The sequence below is a fragment of the Pelobates fuscus genome, chromosome 3 (genome assembly GCF_036172605.1).
Source record: "Pelobates fuscus isolate aPelFus1 chromosome 3, aPelFus1.pri, whole genome shotgun sequence".
In the NCBI taxonomy this organism is placed as follows: Eukaryota; Metazoa; Chordata; class Amphibia; order Anura; family Pelobatidae; genus Pelobates; species Pelobates fuscus.
Window position 1 is genome coordinate 188086161 of NC_086319.1, and position 16527 is coordinate 188102687.

Sequence of the window (16527 nt, forward strand, 5' to 3'; positions counted from 1 at the left end):
TCAGACATAGAATGTAGTCTATATATACATATATATATATTTAAATTTTTTTAAACATTTTTTGTTTTTGTTTTTTCATGCTGTGTTAAAACATTATCAATACCAATAGCTAATATCCAAGTGCTTTTGAATATTTACTTGTATTTAAATTTCTTTCAGGAAACAATTACATTAAATAAAAACAATTTATCCTTATCCATCAGTTTTCCAAAAATGTTTCAAGTCTTAGTCTACAAAATTAAATGTCAGACTTATTTATGACCATATTCCAACAAATAAAATCTACAATGTGTCTGTATTGTGTTAAACATTACAAGCGCAGTCGTTGTTCACATAATATAAACTCGTTGACAATTGAATTACACGTATTTTAAACAGATCCCAGTGGCATCGTGTTCAATGAACGGTTGTTAAGTTTGGCCTAAATATACTTCACCATATTAGGTTATAGAGAGAGGCGCCAAAAATCAGCTGGTTGAGGCTTTGTGTGTTTCTCATGTCTCATTTTCTAAGAAAACAGCTCTCCACAGCAATAAATGACACATTACTAAACAAACACAATCCAATCCGTAGGCAAACCTAGAGTACCTATGTCACTCTTGTTGCATGTGTTTTTTTTCCCCCCGATCATGAAATAAAAGACATATACTCATATATAAATTAAAATAATAATACTGAAATCCCAATTGGTAAATGGCATGGGCCACAAGACAATATCGCCCTTATCACAGTAATAAAACATATGAACTTGTATCTTACGTTTCAGCCCTTCTTGTATGTACATGATGATAATTATGCTATTGTACTTATATTATCTTGCCAGATTCAATCAGGTGGAATTGAGAGTAATATCATGTTAGTACAATATCCATACTTTCCTATCTGCCAACTGCATTATATCTGCCAATTAGGAACTGCTACATTCCTTATTTTTTGATCCGTGTCCAACTATTCGCTATCATGTACTTTTCAGTTTTCTAAATGGCATGTAATGAAGTATGAATACGTCCTGACCATGATCTTGGCCTATCACTGCTGCTCAAGCAAATGTTTATGTATTTGCAAGGACTCAGAGGAGAAGAAGCCAAACGTACGAGTTTAAGTATGAAGCCAGTTTCAAATGGTTTAATTGGCTCTGTCACCACAAACTTACCTTTCTCCTATTGCTTCCTCTTCCTTTGATTTTCAGAATCTGTTTTTCTTTTCTTTGTTACTGATGTATTTCTATTTAAAAAAATAAATAAATAAGACAAATTAGGAACTTGTATATTTTTATCCATGCTTGACCCTCTTGACAAAGGGTTAAGCTTAAGGCAAGTTCCACTATATTCACAAAGAAAGTGGAGCTTGCATTAAACTCCACCCTTTGTCAAGATTATTAAGCATAGGAAAAATACATAAGACAGTAGTCCATACTTTGTCTTAAGTTTTAAAAATAAATAGATCAGAAAAGTACAGATTCTGAAAGTGGAAATGAAACCGTAGGAGAAAAGTACATTTAAGTTGACAAAACCACTTTAAAGGTAAGAAGGCCTTGCTGGACTCTAGGCGTTATCACCACTTCAATGACAATGGTTTAATTAATAGTATTGATCCACACTTTATCACCAGAATATGGGAAATGGTGCCATGTGAGATTATAGTTAAAGTGGCATTATCCCAGTTTGGAATTTGCAAAGACTTTTGATGGTGACATAGCCACTGAGGGTCCGGGGTCAGAACAGAAAGGCGAGATTTACTTACAGGGGCACTGCCATCTTCTTCAGTGTGAGTCCTCTTCGCCTCCTGGCGCTTCCAGGATCCGATGCCACTGCTGTACTCTCACACATGTGCGAGCGTACAGCATTGAGGTCTATGGAGGATCCCGCGAGACAGTGGGATTTTCCATACACGGAGCCAATTCTCTGCAATCATCACTGGTGACGGCTGAGGGATACACTTCTTGATGGTGGCTTCGTCCAGTGTCTAAGAAAGTAATGCATAGGAAAAATAATGCTGCATGTAGTCCTTACTTCCCTCTTCCTCTTTCCTACTTTCTTTTTTTTTTTTATTTTTTTTTAATCTAATTCTTACTAAATACACAAGACAGAAGAAGCGATTAAGAGAAAAGGTAAGTACAGCGTAACCGTGCCTCTTTAAATAGATCCACTAATAGAAAATTGCAGGATATATCCAAGGGTTAGTGAAGTGTGTGGAGTGTGGATCAAAGTGAACAGCAGACTTAGAATCTATAAGGTAGTTTACTAGGCTGTTGTGTGTGTTTTTTTCGTGACAATGAACAGCCTTTTTTTTCTTGCTGTGTTTTTTATTATTCTTAGAAAAAGATATGCAAAATGAAATAATTTTTATTGTCGCAGGTGGTGGGCCCATGCCAGGACTAGAAGGCATGAAGGAAGTTATTCATGTCTGGCCCAGGTGCCGATGCCGAAGACCTTGAGGAATAACTCAGAGCAGGCTTCAAAAAGTGTTCATTGTGACAGAGTTCTGGGAATTGCTTTAGTATTTTTTGGCCCTGATCGACCTTTGCAAAGATAATTGTGATTAAACAAAAGTTCAAAAGGCTCTTGAACTCCCAAACTAGTCATTCTAATTACTTGGATTGTGCTACATCAAGACAGTGGTTGTACTGGATAGCCCAATTCTTTTAAAGTATTTGAACATTCAAGTGAATTTTAGAGTAAACGTCTGAATGTGAAATGGAACCTATTACAGTACAGACCACAAATAGGGTGTTCTATGACAGAATTAAAATTGCAAGTAACATGTGTGGATGACTGTCTTTTCCCCTTTATGCATTTTCACCGCAAATGATTTATTCCTAACATCTCCAGATATTTATTTATTTTTTTATAGAAAATAAAATAGAAAAAGAAAAAAATTAATGATTACGAACATAATTTATTTATTTTTTTATATATATATTTTTTTCTCCACCAAATATTTTTTTTCTGGACATTGTAATGTAATCTCTACACACAGGGAGGTCTGTTTCAATAGCTTACTCTATCACCATCTGGCAAGATGGGAACTATAAGTTCGACATGCTAATGAAATATGTGTAGTCAGTGTGTGATCTTTCAGCTAAAGATGAACTTCACCTAATGTTATCCCTCGATAACCGTTATGCTAGAAGAGAATCATGGCATTTGCAGTTTAGTGACTGTCTTAACACAATATATTGGAACCATTTGGGACTTTAGGATAACTAATATGCAAGTTGACCTTGAACATGTGATAGGTGAGTTGACATAGGTAAGTATTCCCGGGGAATACTGCATGAGTACATCTCTAGGAGGATGAGAATCCCTGCTATGTTAAATATATGCGATAGGCAAGGTTCCCTGGTGTGATAAATATTACTCAGAGTCCCAACTGTGCTTCTTAAAGACTCAAATCCAGAGTGACCATCGCAATTTTGGATGCAAGTCTTACAATTCCTGGTTAATGTTCTGCTTCTCTGGAAGAAATAATAACGCATCCTGTTATCCACACGCTCAAATAGGGTGTTTGTGATTTTTGTTTTTTTATCTGTGCTTTGCTCATGTGTGAGCTACTCTGAGTGTCTGCTGGTCTGGAGAAGAGGACGTCCACACTAGGGAACTGCCATGTCCATTTCACGGGCCTTGCTGATCTCCACATTCCCCTTTCAAAAGGTTGGAATGTATTATCTTGGAATGTTTCTGTTCACTGTATAGCATGTGCCGCTTTGTTTCCAATGCGCTCAGAATGTTATATTTAAAAAAAATGGCATTGGTAAAACTTGGGATAGTTCTCTTAATGTTTTTGGAGGACGCGGAATACATTTTCCTAGCCACTGTCACTTTCAGAGTTAACTTCCTTTTCATGGTTTAATGTACTTCAAGGTCTCGCATATACGCCTGATTTTGTTGTTTTTGGCAAAAGTAGACAATGTGATAACAGCTTCTTAGAAGCAAAACAAGAACTGGCAAGTGTACAAGTATAATACACTATGTTTAGTTTTGTGATATATAGGATTATTTTGCTTTATATATTTATTTTTCTCCTCGGTTTTTGAAGATCATATATTGCAAGATGGAACATGTCTTTTTACAGATCTTATATACTATCGTTTCTTTCCAAATAAACATTATGTTTATTGTGTGATTAACACTTACACATTTTTTTTTATCTATTATAAATATTAAGAAATCTTGTAGCTTGTGTTTTCTGAATTATGAAAAGCAAGAAATGTTAATACTTCTGTTTTATAAGGGATTTTTTTTTTTTTTTTAACTTGGCACTGTTGATATTGAAAGGGTTATTTTCTTAAAGGAACACTATAGGGTCAGGAACACAAACATGTATTCCTGACCCTATAGTATATAAATTTTGAGGTGACAGCTGTCCTTCAATTCTAATGTAATAATACATTTATATAGTTCTAGGCCGAGGAACATTTAGTTATCTCCTCCAGGACATGTAGCATTGCGTTACTTTAAGACATTCGGCATAAACCTGTTGAATTAGCATGAGCACTTGTAGTTGTGTGAAAGTTGTTTTGGGTGCATAGCATTTTGAGAAGCTAGGTAAGCCATACTGCATAATGTTTAGCATGAGCTCTAATAATTGTTCAGTTGAAGTTTCCCATTAGGATATTCCCCATATGTGGTCCTTTTTAAAATTGTTTAATATTTCTTTCCTGTAAGATGGCAAGACTTGGGCACAGTCCACTGAAATATTAATACTCAACATTGTGTGAAACTTGGCGTCAGAGTATAGTGTGAAGCATTCTGTGTAAAGCCTAGTAAAGGAAGAGAAAATTATCGAAATAACCAGATAATTAACCAGATAAACATGCAAATAACCAGATAATTAACCAGATAAACATGCAAGCAAAAGTGGCATAGTATGAAGTTGTAGGTTGAAGAAAGGAGGGTTAAATTAGCCAATGCTTCTTATGCGCAAAGGGTAGTACATACCTGGAATTGTCTTCCAGTGGAAGTAAAGTTTTCAAAGTAAAGTAATTCAGTGGATTTCAATTAATCAATAGGTTAAATTATTGTACAGCTAAATTGCCTATCCAAGCTATACATAAATGTATCTACAAGCCAAATACTGACACATTTTGTATGATCTAATTTCTTTTTTCTAGCGAACATATGTTTTAAAATCTCTTCTTGATTTCCTGTTTAACGTGTTTTAAACATAGTAATTATTTTCTTCTTTATACCAATTCGTTGTAACATTCTGCCAATTGAACAAGACCGATTAACTTCAAAATACTTGCCTTGATTTATTTTCTAGGTTTCACTTGGTTTGCTGGATAAGTCGTCAGTTATATGTTTATTTGCTGAGCTGCTGGTTCATTTGATTCATAGGACACAGTCAGTGTTTGCCTTCAAGTAAGTGAAGTTACTATGTGTTTGTTTTGGCTTATCTTGTTTGATATTTAGAACACAGCAAGTCTACCATTTTTAAAAAATATATATTTATTTTTTAAATTGGTTTTTACATTTCAATGTACAAATCTCATTAAATGGACACTATAGTCACCAGAATCACTTTACCTTAAAGCTTAGTTAAGAGGCTTGCAGTTTCGCAGGTCTCTCTTCTGTTGACTTGTGAGCTCACTTTTCAGAGAAAAGGCAGTGTTTACATTACTAGTAACATCTCTAGTGGCAGCATCTAGCGTTCAGGATGCTGAATTCGTGACTACCCGATTTGTACTTCAAATCAGCAACAACGCTAGTTAAGTCTGCTATTACTACATTTACAGGGATCCGTGGGCGGCTGGGTGTCTATTATCCTGATCATAGGGACAGCATTTATTAAGGGGTGCCATCGAAGGCACAGCAGTGACATTATATTATTAAGTGTATCGCACCAATTTAACCCTGCTCTGTACGACTATGGATCTTTCCAGCCAGGTAGCACATGAGATACAATAAGATACATTGATAAACTAAGATCGGTAACTGTATCGCTCTTGTATATATCCCACAGATTCTAGCCATAACCTGTACTCGGTGTGAGAGAGCTTTGAATGTATCATTATATAAGTGACCAACTAGTTTATTAGAGGCTACTTACCCCTATATTCTACTAAGTTTTTACACTAAAATCACCTAATTTCGATCGAGTATGTGTTGTAAACCTATACCGTGACCACATATACTCGAGTACTAATTAGTAGACCAACACTTTATTTCAATACATTCTATGTGTGTCTATTTATTTTATCTGTTAGTTGGTGATTTTCTAAACTTCTCTTCTTAATATTAAATAAGTCTTGCCTATTTAGTCAGTATTAGTATTAAGAGTTGTTTTATTTATTTCGCTATACAGCGATTAGAATTAAATTCTTTCCACTCCTACCGAGTTATATAGATTGATATTGAGTAATTACTACTATGTTACCTTTAAATACACAGAAACCCTCCTGTCTTTTTTATTTATTTTTTTGCTGTTCATTATAGGGGTCACCCTCCAGTTAGGAGGATCGCTTTGTTTTGGCTTCCTCTCTTTACTCTTATTCTTTCCTTTTTTTTCCTCTGTGATTGGCTAACATACATGAATATTTCCATAAATGCATATAGTCTTCTTTTTTTTTTTTTTTTTTTTACAACATCCCTAAGTCTGATCCACCCCAATAACATCTACGTCAACAAGGAGTTATCTCCTATTTAAGCAAATGGATCAATTTTGGTTGTCTGTATGTCTGAATAAAGACTACTAGCAAATGTTTGATTGGGTTTTTTTGTTGTTGTTTTTTTAAATTTGATTTTATATTTCAATTCACAAATATAATTAAAGGGACACTGTAGTCACCAGAACCGCTTTAGATTAAAGGACCACTCTAGTGCCAGGAAAACATACTTGTTTTCCTGGCACTAGAGTGCCCTGAGGGTGCCCCCACCCTCAGGGACCCCCTCCCGCCCGGCTCTGGAAAGGGGAAAGGGGTAAAAACGTACCTTTTTCCAGCGGTGGGCGGAGAGCTCTCCTCCTCCGATCCTCCTCTTCTCCTCCCCGTCGGCTGAATGCGCACGCGCGGCAAGAGCTGCGCGCGCATTCAGCCGGTCACATAGGAAAGCATTCATAATGCTTTCCTATGGACGCTTGCGTGCTCTCACTGTGATTTTCACAGTGAGAATCACGCAAGCGCCTCTAGCGGCTGTCAGTGAGACAGCCACTAGAGGAAATAGGGGAATGCTTAACCCATTCACAAACATAGCAGTTTCTCTGAAACTGCTATGTTTATGAAAAAAATGGGTTAACCCTAGAAGGACCTGGCACCCAGACCACTTCATTAAGCTGAAGTGGTCTGGGTGCCTAGAGTGGTCCTTTAATGCTTAGTTCAGAGTCTTGCAGTGTCAGGGCTCCCTGTATTATACAGAATGAAATAAGTGGGTGGTTGTGTTTTGCATGCTCAAGTGTTCACCATTGATTTTAATAGGAATATCTCTATGATTAAGTGATGGAACGTGAAACAATATAATTTGTAACTGGAAATGAGTATCTTCATAGCTGCATTGCATAATATGGGAAAATCTGAACACATTGTAAAATTGCTTGTGGACCTACCTGCTGTTTATTTGTCTGGAAGAACTGTTGGATTTTTCTGCCTTTATTATTCCCACTGCCTGTGAGATTTGTGTACCACGGACCAACCATTTAGCCAGTTTGTGTATGTAGAACTTTAGTTCACTTAGCAAATAGTGTGCTGCTTAAATCTGCTAACTATTTTACTTTACACTGTTATATCCAAAAACTAAGAAGAAGAAATAGATCAGCAGATATTGTTAAAGACGTTGCCCCATTCCAGTTCCAGCAATGATCGCAGTCTAGCAGCATCGAAGCATTATCCATACTTGCACCTCGCTGGTTATCCTTTGCAAACTATTATTTCATTGTTTAATTGTGAGCACATGGTAATATAGCTGTGGTCTTCCCGTGTGTGACCAGGATGATTTACTAAAGTGAGAATACACATTTTAAATCAAAGTGCGTTCTGAATTTAAGGCCAGAGTAGCTGAAAAACTGAATTTTTTTTTTACTATTTTGACCTTAGGAATTGTATATTTCTCGTGAATTAAACTTCTTTAGTTTTAAAAAAAACGGTCTCCTACCTTTTTTTTAGCTGGCTCCTAGATTCCAAACAGATTTGTCAAGCCCTGTTTTACAGCCTGCTTTGTTCATATTTACCAAGGGTGCCAATATTAATGAAGGGTACTGTATATAAGCACTGAATGATTGCCGAGTGTGCAGTAATGTCACACATATTCCAACATTACAGATGACATATGATGTACAAAATTATATTTTGCATCTATCTGTATTCTTTGCAATTGCAAAAATAGAAGACGTACTTGCCATTTTAGCCATTCTGCAGAAGAGCAGTTCATTTGTTAGGAATCTATCGGAGTTTAAACAAGACTTGTTGCATATGGAGATAAATGCCATACAACATGTAATTACCGCTTGCCCTAACTGTGAGAATGTAGCAGTCTAAAAGATGCTGATTTTAAAAAACATTTAAAAGTCAATCTTTTACTCTTGACAAGAAAATAAAAAAAAGTTTTGGTTGCTTGAAAAAAGCAAGACATTTACCATATTGTTTAATTTAGAAACCTACTCTGTGATATATAAGGCTCTATTTACCAATTATGGTTAAGGAAACAAAAATCGAACCCAGATCGTTTGAAATTGGGTATCTGAATTCCTGGGACACATCACGCTTTTTCTCATGGGCAAACCTCAAACTGATGTTTCTCATACTTCAAATAGACAGTTGATAAGCACTCTGATTTGTATTAACCACAATCTGTAATTGCAATCAGGATGCAGGTGACTCAGTCAAAGACACACTAAATGAGAATTCAAAGGGTCAGAAATACAGTTAAAACAACCATTTGATTTTTGGCCCCTCTCTCTCTCCCCCACCCTTCATTAGTCCCCTTAAAAGGTTATAAAACATACCTGACAGAGAGACACACACACACACACACAATTTCCATTTTAATTTGAATCCACCCAGCCTCCCTACCTTTGGGAGAGCTGAGTGGACTTTCCCTGGGGTCCAGTGGGGCTGCTCGCTCATCCTGCGTGTGAGGGAGCAGTGATATTTAAGCGGCTCCTCTCTGATCCCTGTAGTGATGCCGTGAGCCGGAATGATGTCATATTCCGGCTCCTGGCATCATTAAACAGCTCTAGGGAGTAGAGGCGAGCCACTTGAAGATCACTGCTCCCTCCCAAGCTGCCCTGGCAACCACAGTGATGCTCCCCAGGGCGGCTGCCTGCACATTGCCCCGGGCGGCTGCCTCCACGATCCCTAAGGCGGCCGGCTCCATTGTTCCCCATCCTGCCTTTAGCTAAAAGGGCTTTAAATCCCAGACAGTTCAACATTTCTAGTCGCAATGGCAATCTGGTGCCTGGGATTTGCAGAGCCCTGCTGTAAAAAAATAGTCTTTATTTTGTACACAAAGAAAAAAAAGTTACCTGCGCTCTTTCCACATCCCTATGTATTTTTAACCCCTTAAGGACCAAACTTCTGGAATAAAAGGGAATCATGACATGTCACACATGTCATGTGTCCTTAAGGGGTTAAACAAATGGAGGTTTTTAGTTACCTCCAATGGCCACATCAAGGCAGACCTCTTAGGTGGGTCCTAACTCTAACCATTTGCCTTGCTTCCTTGAGCTTCTGGCAAAAATTTCTCTAATGAGACAGAAAGGGGTATTTCTTTTTTATATACATCCCTACATGCTTATTAACCCTTAATAGGGAACACATGGGATGGGCAGCAGCATTGCAACCTAGCTGTGTGATACAAAAGTGAATACAAATACAAAGAAACTAGTCCAGCGCTCCAACTCCTATTACTCCTGGGCGTCAGCGATGACCATAGTACACATCAGCCAAATTGTGCACACCCTTTATTTTGTACTTTACCCTTTGTGTCACTATACCCCACTCCCTCTTGAATGTAAGCTCATTGAGCAGGGCCCTCCACCTCTCTGTCCTGTACATACAGTTGTTTCAATTACATGTCTGTTAGTCCACCCATTGTACAGTGCTACAGAATCTGATGGCACTATATAAATAATAAAATAATAAACAAACAATCAACAGGTTAAATAATATACAAAAATACTCTGCTCTTATGGATATCAAATATCAGCCGATATTAAGTGAACATTCGTCTGCCTCTGTCAGAAAGCTAAAAATTGTCTGTGGTTGGATCTTCCAGCAGGACAACGATCCATAGCATAAATCAAAAAAAGTTTAAAACAAAAACGTTTACTGACCTTAAAATCATGGTCCTGCCATGGCTGTCCCAGTCCCCCGTACTTTGGGGTATTAAATAAAGAGGAGAATTCACCAGCGTTGACCTGCAATTTGAAGGATCTGGTGAGATTCTGTATGGAGGACTGTATGGAGGACTCAGATCTCTTGCCATGGATTCTCTAACCTTATCAAGCATTATAGGAGAAGACTCGGGGCTGTTATCTTGGCAAAGGGAGATATCACAAAGTATTGATTAAAAGGTTGCCAATAATTGTGATATATATATATATATAATATGCCACTGGTACCCTGCACACACACTTTCAGAGATTAACAAAAATGCCGGGTGCATATAGCCATAGCCAAAAAAGTATACAATATATAGAAAGAAGGCTTGCACTCACGGTCTGTCTCATAGTAAAAAAATCCTCTTTATTCCAGTATTCTTAAAACATGATTCAATTCATATATATATATATATATATATATATATATATATATATATTTTCTTTTTCTTGTTGTTTGATATCCATGAGAGAAAACAATTGCAAAAACGAGTAAAATCTCCCTCTCCCTCGTGCAGTGGGCAGATAGGGTATTTGTTTATTGGGGGGGGGGGGTGACAATGGGATTTGGACCCCTAGTCACTGTGGGTGGGAGGTTTTTTTTACAGTTAGCCCCTAATGGATGAAGGTGGGGGGGGGGGGCGACAATAGGTTCCCTCCAATAACAGTTAGGGCACCTACTGCAGCTAATGTGTTGGGGCTGGGGACACACTATGTAATCGTGGTTTCTCATCTTTTTAGTAGATAGCTGCTTAATACTTGAGGGATTGCCAATCTATATCTATCTATCGATCTATCTGTCATGTTCATTGTCAGTAGGACTAGATCTGTGCATAAAAAGGTAATTTGTTTATACTAGGTCCTTGGGCCAAACTATGCCCGTCTTTCCCTGACCTGATGGTGAAGATAAGGTTAAGTTATGGTTTCCTTGCAGCACTGGTTATCTGGTTTTGCCCATTGTAAGGTTTAATTCCCCCATGCAGTTTATGGAGTGCTTACTACACAGAGTAGAAATATATTTTTCCTTTAGTTAAACATATGCAAATTAGGTCCTAATGTAAAAAAAAAAAATGTTTTTTTGTTTTAACAGAATACATATGGTTTTAATCAAAACCCCTTATTTACACAGCTTTATTCCCCCCTCTCAGAATTCTCACTATTAAAGCCCTTGACATGGTTTCCCTTCAGGTTTAGACTTCTTACTGCCCACATTTTAACATGGTGCCTATAGGCAATTACCTTCCAAGAATAATCTATAGTGGGGGCACAGATTACTAGAATCAAAAGCAGAGACTATGATAATAGTCAACGTCAAAGAAGCTTATAGCAAAACATGTAACTATATGTGCACAAAATATTAGTATATAAACATCAGAAGAATTTAAATAATTTTGATCTTGACTTACCGGACACTGGATCTTTGCCGATGTATCCATGTTTTTGTTTTGTTTTATGTTTTATTTCATTTTACACGTGCCAGTACAATTTAATTAAGTTTATAGACATCACTAATGACAAGCACGCCCCCTCTCAAAGTGAGCATGTTGGTTCAATGCGCAGAGCCCTGCTGAAGAGCTCTAGCATGGGAAAAAAGGCCCTGTATTTGTTCTACACAGCGCAAGCAAATGTAATAACATGCTTGTACTGTGTTTGCTTTTAACTTGTCTCTGGTGTCTCCACAAGTGGGACATGTGTTTGGAGCCTGCTTGTGGGATTGCGTATGTGTAGAGTGAACTGATTGTGGTGTGGTATTGTGTAAATAGGTAGATTTTATTTGTGTGTGTGGTGTAATATGTGTGGATAGGGGCTGTAGAGAGTGTGTGTGTGGATAGGGGGCATAGTGTGTATTGGGGATGTAGCGAGTGTGTGCATACAGGCTATAGTGTGTGTAGGGTTTGTAGAGAGTGTGTGTTTAGAGAATATAGTATGTGTTTACTTACAAGGAATGTAGTGTGTGCATAGGGGATCCAGAGTTCATATGTCAAGAATGTAGTGTGTGTAGGTGGTGCGGTGTGTGTGTGTGTGTGTGTGCATGTGTGTAATTGATCTAATGTGTAAAGAACCCAGAGTGTGTATAGGAGAGAGTGTGTGTGTGTGTGTGTGTGTGTGTGTAGATTAGATGATCCAGAGTTGGATAAGGGACCTTGCGTGCATCTGGAGCATAATGTGTATAGTGGTGCAGTGTGAGGGGTGCTGCAGTATATGTGTATATGTATATATGTTTGGACGTATTGTATGTGTGAGGGGCGCAGTATGTTGGGACTGCTGTGTGTGTGTGTGTGTGTGTGTGAAGGGTGCAGCATGTGTGTGTAAGGGTGTACTTATCTGCCATCTCATTCTATGTTTCTAATTTTCTTTGTCTGTTAACTCACTGAGGGTTATTTTATATATTATACGTGTGCTGTGTGGGTAAGTGTGCTGTTAGTGTGAGGGTGCAGTGTGTGAGGGTGCTGTGTGTGTCTAAGGGTGCTGTTAGTGTGAGTGTGCTTTGATCTCCCCACTGGCACACGAAGGCACACAGCAGGGACGGCTCTGATAGCGCGGGCCCTGCATGGGCCGGCTGGAGAGATCCTGTGATCTCCCCTGCCGACCTCGGTCCGTGGCCATCGTTGCCCACCGGGCATTTGCCCGATGGCCAGTCTGGGCCTGCTCCATATCCGCTCATTTAATTTGTGCCTGTTAAGCATGAATTAGGCGTGCTTATCATGGGAAACAGAGATTTTCTGTGCTGGCAAGCAGATCCCAATAATGACTGAACTATTGAGAGATTGTTCTATGTCTCAAGCATGTTACTTTCTCAAAGCTATAGCAGTAATAATTGCAGGCAAGGGAATTTGTCCAAGAAAGTGTTTGCCTGTAACCTTTTTGGCAAAGCACTGTTACTCCATAAAAATGATGGAGGAGCTGTTTTTTTTTTTTTTGTATTTTTGTATTTTGTTTTCTTTTTCTCACCAACGGGGGTTTGTTTCTTTTGGAGATTAAGAAAATAACTAGTTTTGTGAAGTAGGTTCATAATGAGGAAGATGACGGCAAATCCCATTTTTCTGTAATGTAACAGGGTGAAATGATACACAGTTCCCAAGACTCCAATTGCTCTTGGAATCTAAACATAGGGGGAGATTTATGAAGTGGTGAAAATAGACATTGGCATACTGTTATTTATGGTATCTGGTTCATTTATCCACGGGTCACTAAGAAATAGAGGGCTTTGTTAATCAGACCGATAAAAAAAACATTTTTGAGATTTTTTTTTTATGTCTAGAAGGTTGCTTGTTTGTTTTTTTTCTGTTCGGCTGGTAAAAATAGCTCTTAGTCATGACTGTAAAATTTAGCTTGAAATATTAATATTTTCTAGAAATACAGAGACATAAATGGAGTGTTTGGATTTTTAATGGCTGCCGCTATTTTATTTAAATTTTTTTAGATTTTTTTTTTTTTTAAATAAATGATAAAATAACCTATATTGCTAAACAAGCGCCATAATAATAAACTAGCAGAATTTAGCATTTTACTTGGAGCACATGCAATGATGTCTGTGAGAGTTGGCACTGTTACACACTTATTTTAAACCATTTACATCAGCAAGGAGTTAGAATTCTTTATTTTTTTCTAATAAAAGTGCACATCCGTTAGATTTGAGCACTTCAGAAAGCATTGCAAAAAAGTTTTATAGAATTTTTGGCAAAATTTTCTTTAAGATAGTATTAATAGAAAATTTTGTTTTTTTTCTCTCAGCTTAGTTGTAAATGTTTAAAACGCATTATCATATATGCGTTTTTCAAGACACTAAGGCCTTTTTGGATAAGTTATTCAAATGAATTTATTATAAAATATTGATGGATTTTTTTATTTATTTTTTTATATTGTTCTATTTTATATGAGGCATATTTTGGATTTTTTAATACCTTAAAAAAATATTTTTAAAAGTTTATCCAAAAATCTTAAATCATTTGAAAACATGGATTCCATAATATTAAATAGAGGCCTAGAATTTTAAGAAAGCACAAATCTTATTTTTGTTTAAATTCTTATTTAAAAGGTCAATCCAAGGACCATAACCACTATATCTTATCGTGGTATAGTGCAAGGATTCTATGGGTCGAGCTCCGAGTTTTTGTCTGTTATGACAGTTAATGGAGAATTCCATTTTGGCGCTTGTGAATTAAGTCTTCTGTGTTAAAGGGACACTCCAGGCACCAAGACCACTTCTGCCCATTGCAGTGGTCTGGGTGCCAACTCCCATCACCCTTAACCCTGCAAGTGTAATTATTGCAGTTTTTAAACACTGAGTGTTTTAACCGACGCTGGACGTACTCACGCTATGCTTGAGAACCACCAGCGTTGACGGAATCCCCACAGGAAAGCATTGAATAATTTGTTTTCCTGGCACTGGAGAGTCCCTTTAAATGATTTTTGGCACCACCTGGAAAATGCTTTTAAATGCCTTATTCATATGCATTTAAAAATTACTATATTTCATCAAAACCATTACTATAGCCTAAAATTCTACCTTGTATGAGTTGTAGAACAGAGTTAGGATTTGACTTTGCAACGGCAAATTGGCGAATCTCTTACTACAGGACAAGCAGATGATGGTTGCAACATGAATTCCATGTCCTTTTTAAGATTGGTGTATTCAGTCTCTCCACAGGGAAATTCACATTTTGTTCTATAGTAACAGACAAATTTCAGATGTATTTAAAATTAGTGCCCAGGTGAAATCTTACCTACACAATATTTCTCTCTTCCAGTGATAAGCTATGAGCACCAGCTGATTCACTGCTGAACCTTCATATTGGTGTCATGGCCAGATTTGCCAAAAGCCACTGAGGCTGTGGCCCGGTGGGCGAGTGGGGTGCATGGCTCGCCGATTTTCATGCCAGGGAGGTGCAGTAAACTTGTATCCTGCATCCCTGGATGATGCAGACCACATCTATTGCTCCTGCAAGCATTGCCAAAAGAGGAAATACAAGTTTCCTGCATCAGCTGGAAATGCAGACCAGGAGATGCACTCACTATGCAAGGTGGAGGGGAACAAACATAACCTTTTTAAAATCTATATATTTTCAGTATGAATCCCCCCGTGCACTGAGCAGTCTCTGTTCCCTCAACACAAACTACAGTCCATGTCACCCCCAACATACACTGCAGCTATTGTACCCTGACTGTCCCACTTATTCATTTACCTGCTTAGTCACATTGACCATCCGATCATAACCCAGACTTGTCTCATTCACCCATCAAGTCACATACTGGCCTTGGGGCAGCAATGCAGGTAACTCTAGCCATGCATACAGTGGAGGTAGAGAGGAAGGGAGCAGGGAGGCAGCTGTCTCTGGCACCTGACGAACCAATTTGTTGTTAAGCCGTTGCAGATTTTTTATAACTACTGAAGGGAAGACTGCTCTCACACACTCCAGCCCCATAACAACTTCAATGAGCTGGAATTGTTATGGGAATTAGAATGTTGCTTTCATGAATAAATCTGATATTATTTAGTTCCAGTTCTACAGCAACATCTAAAAGTGTTTGTTTTTCTTCATACATATCTATAGAACATAATTATTACCCAGTTATCAAATGCTGTCCCACATCTGATCATTTCCTTTTTTTTTCTTTTTTTTTTTTTCTATTAGGTGGTAATTTTATTATTTTCTTAACGTCCCATGACATCAGGCTTTCTAGGTTGTGGGAAACTTACTTAATCTATCCCTAGTGAACAGAAATATGGTAATTGTGGGGACAGTCAAGCCTAAAATGTTTGTTTTTAATGGATGCATGAATTAAAATATTTGTAGTGTTAGACTACATTTTTGAAGTGTGGTAAAAATTAAATATCCTGAATCTTTAATTTTTTTTTAAATTAATTAATTTATTTTGTAGGTATATAATCTGCTTCATGCATTTTTGATGCCTAAAAGTTTTTTGTTTTTTTATTCAAGAATGTTTTTTTTTTTTTTTTTTTTTTTTTTTAAATACATGAAACATTTTGGTGCTGTCATGCCAGAATAACTTGAAGCTATAACCTATCCTTAGGCAACAAACTTGGACATATTTGAAAATGAGAAATATCTCAATGTATCCTTCCTGGTAAAATATTTCATAAATAAATATATCCCTATTACTACTTACCCTAAAGCTGGATAGTAGAACTGTGGGCCAGTTCAGTGATCTGCAGCATTATGGACATTATATTTTGAATAAAAATGTGCCTTT

The 16527-nt window shown here is 37.4% G+C and overlaps 1 protein-coding gene across 4 annotated transcripts in view; it reads left to right on the top strand.

Annotated features, from left to right (window-relative positions):
* CALD1 (caldesmon 1) overlaps positions 1 to 16527 on the top strand; it is a 200529-nt gene that overhangs the window by 39161 nt on the left and 144841 nt on the right. For all 4 annotated transcript variants that reach the window (XM_063447830.1, XM_063447827.1, XM_063447828.1 and 1 more), the window contains exon 2: positions 5266 to 5363. The gene's annotated coding sequence lies outside the window, so the exon portion shown is untranslated. The remainder of the gene's footprint in view (positions 1 to 5265; positions 5364 to 16527) is intronic.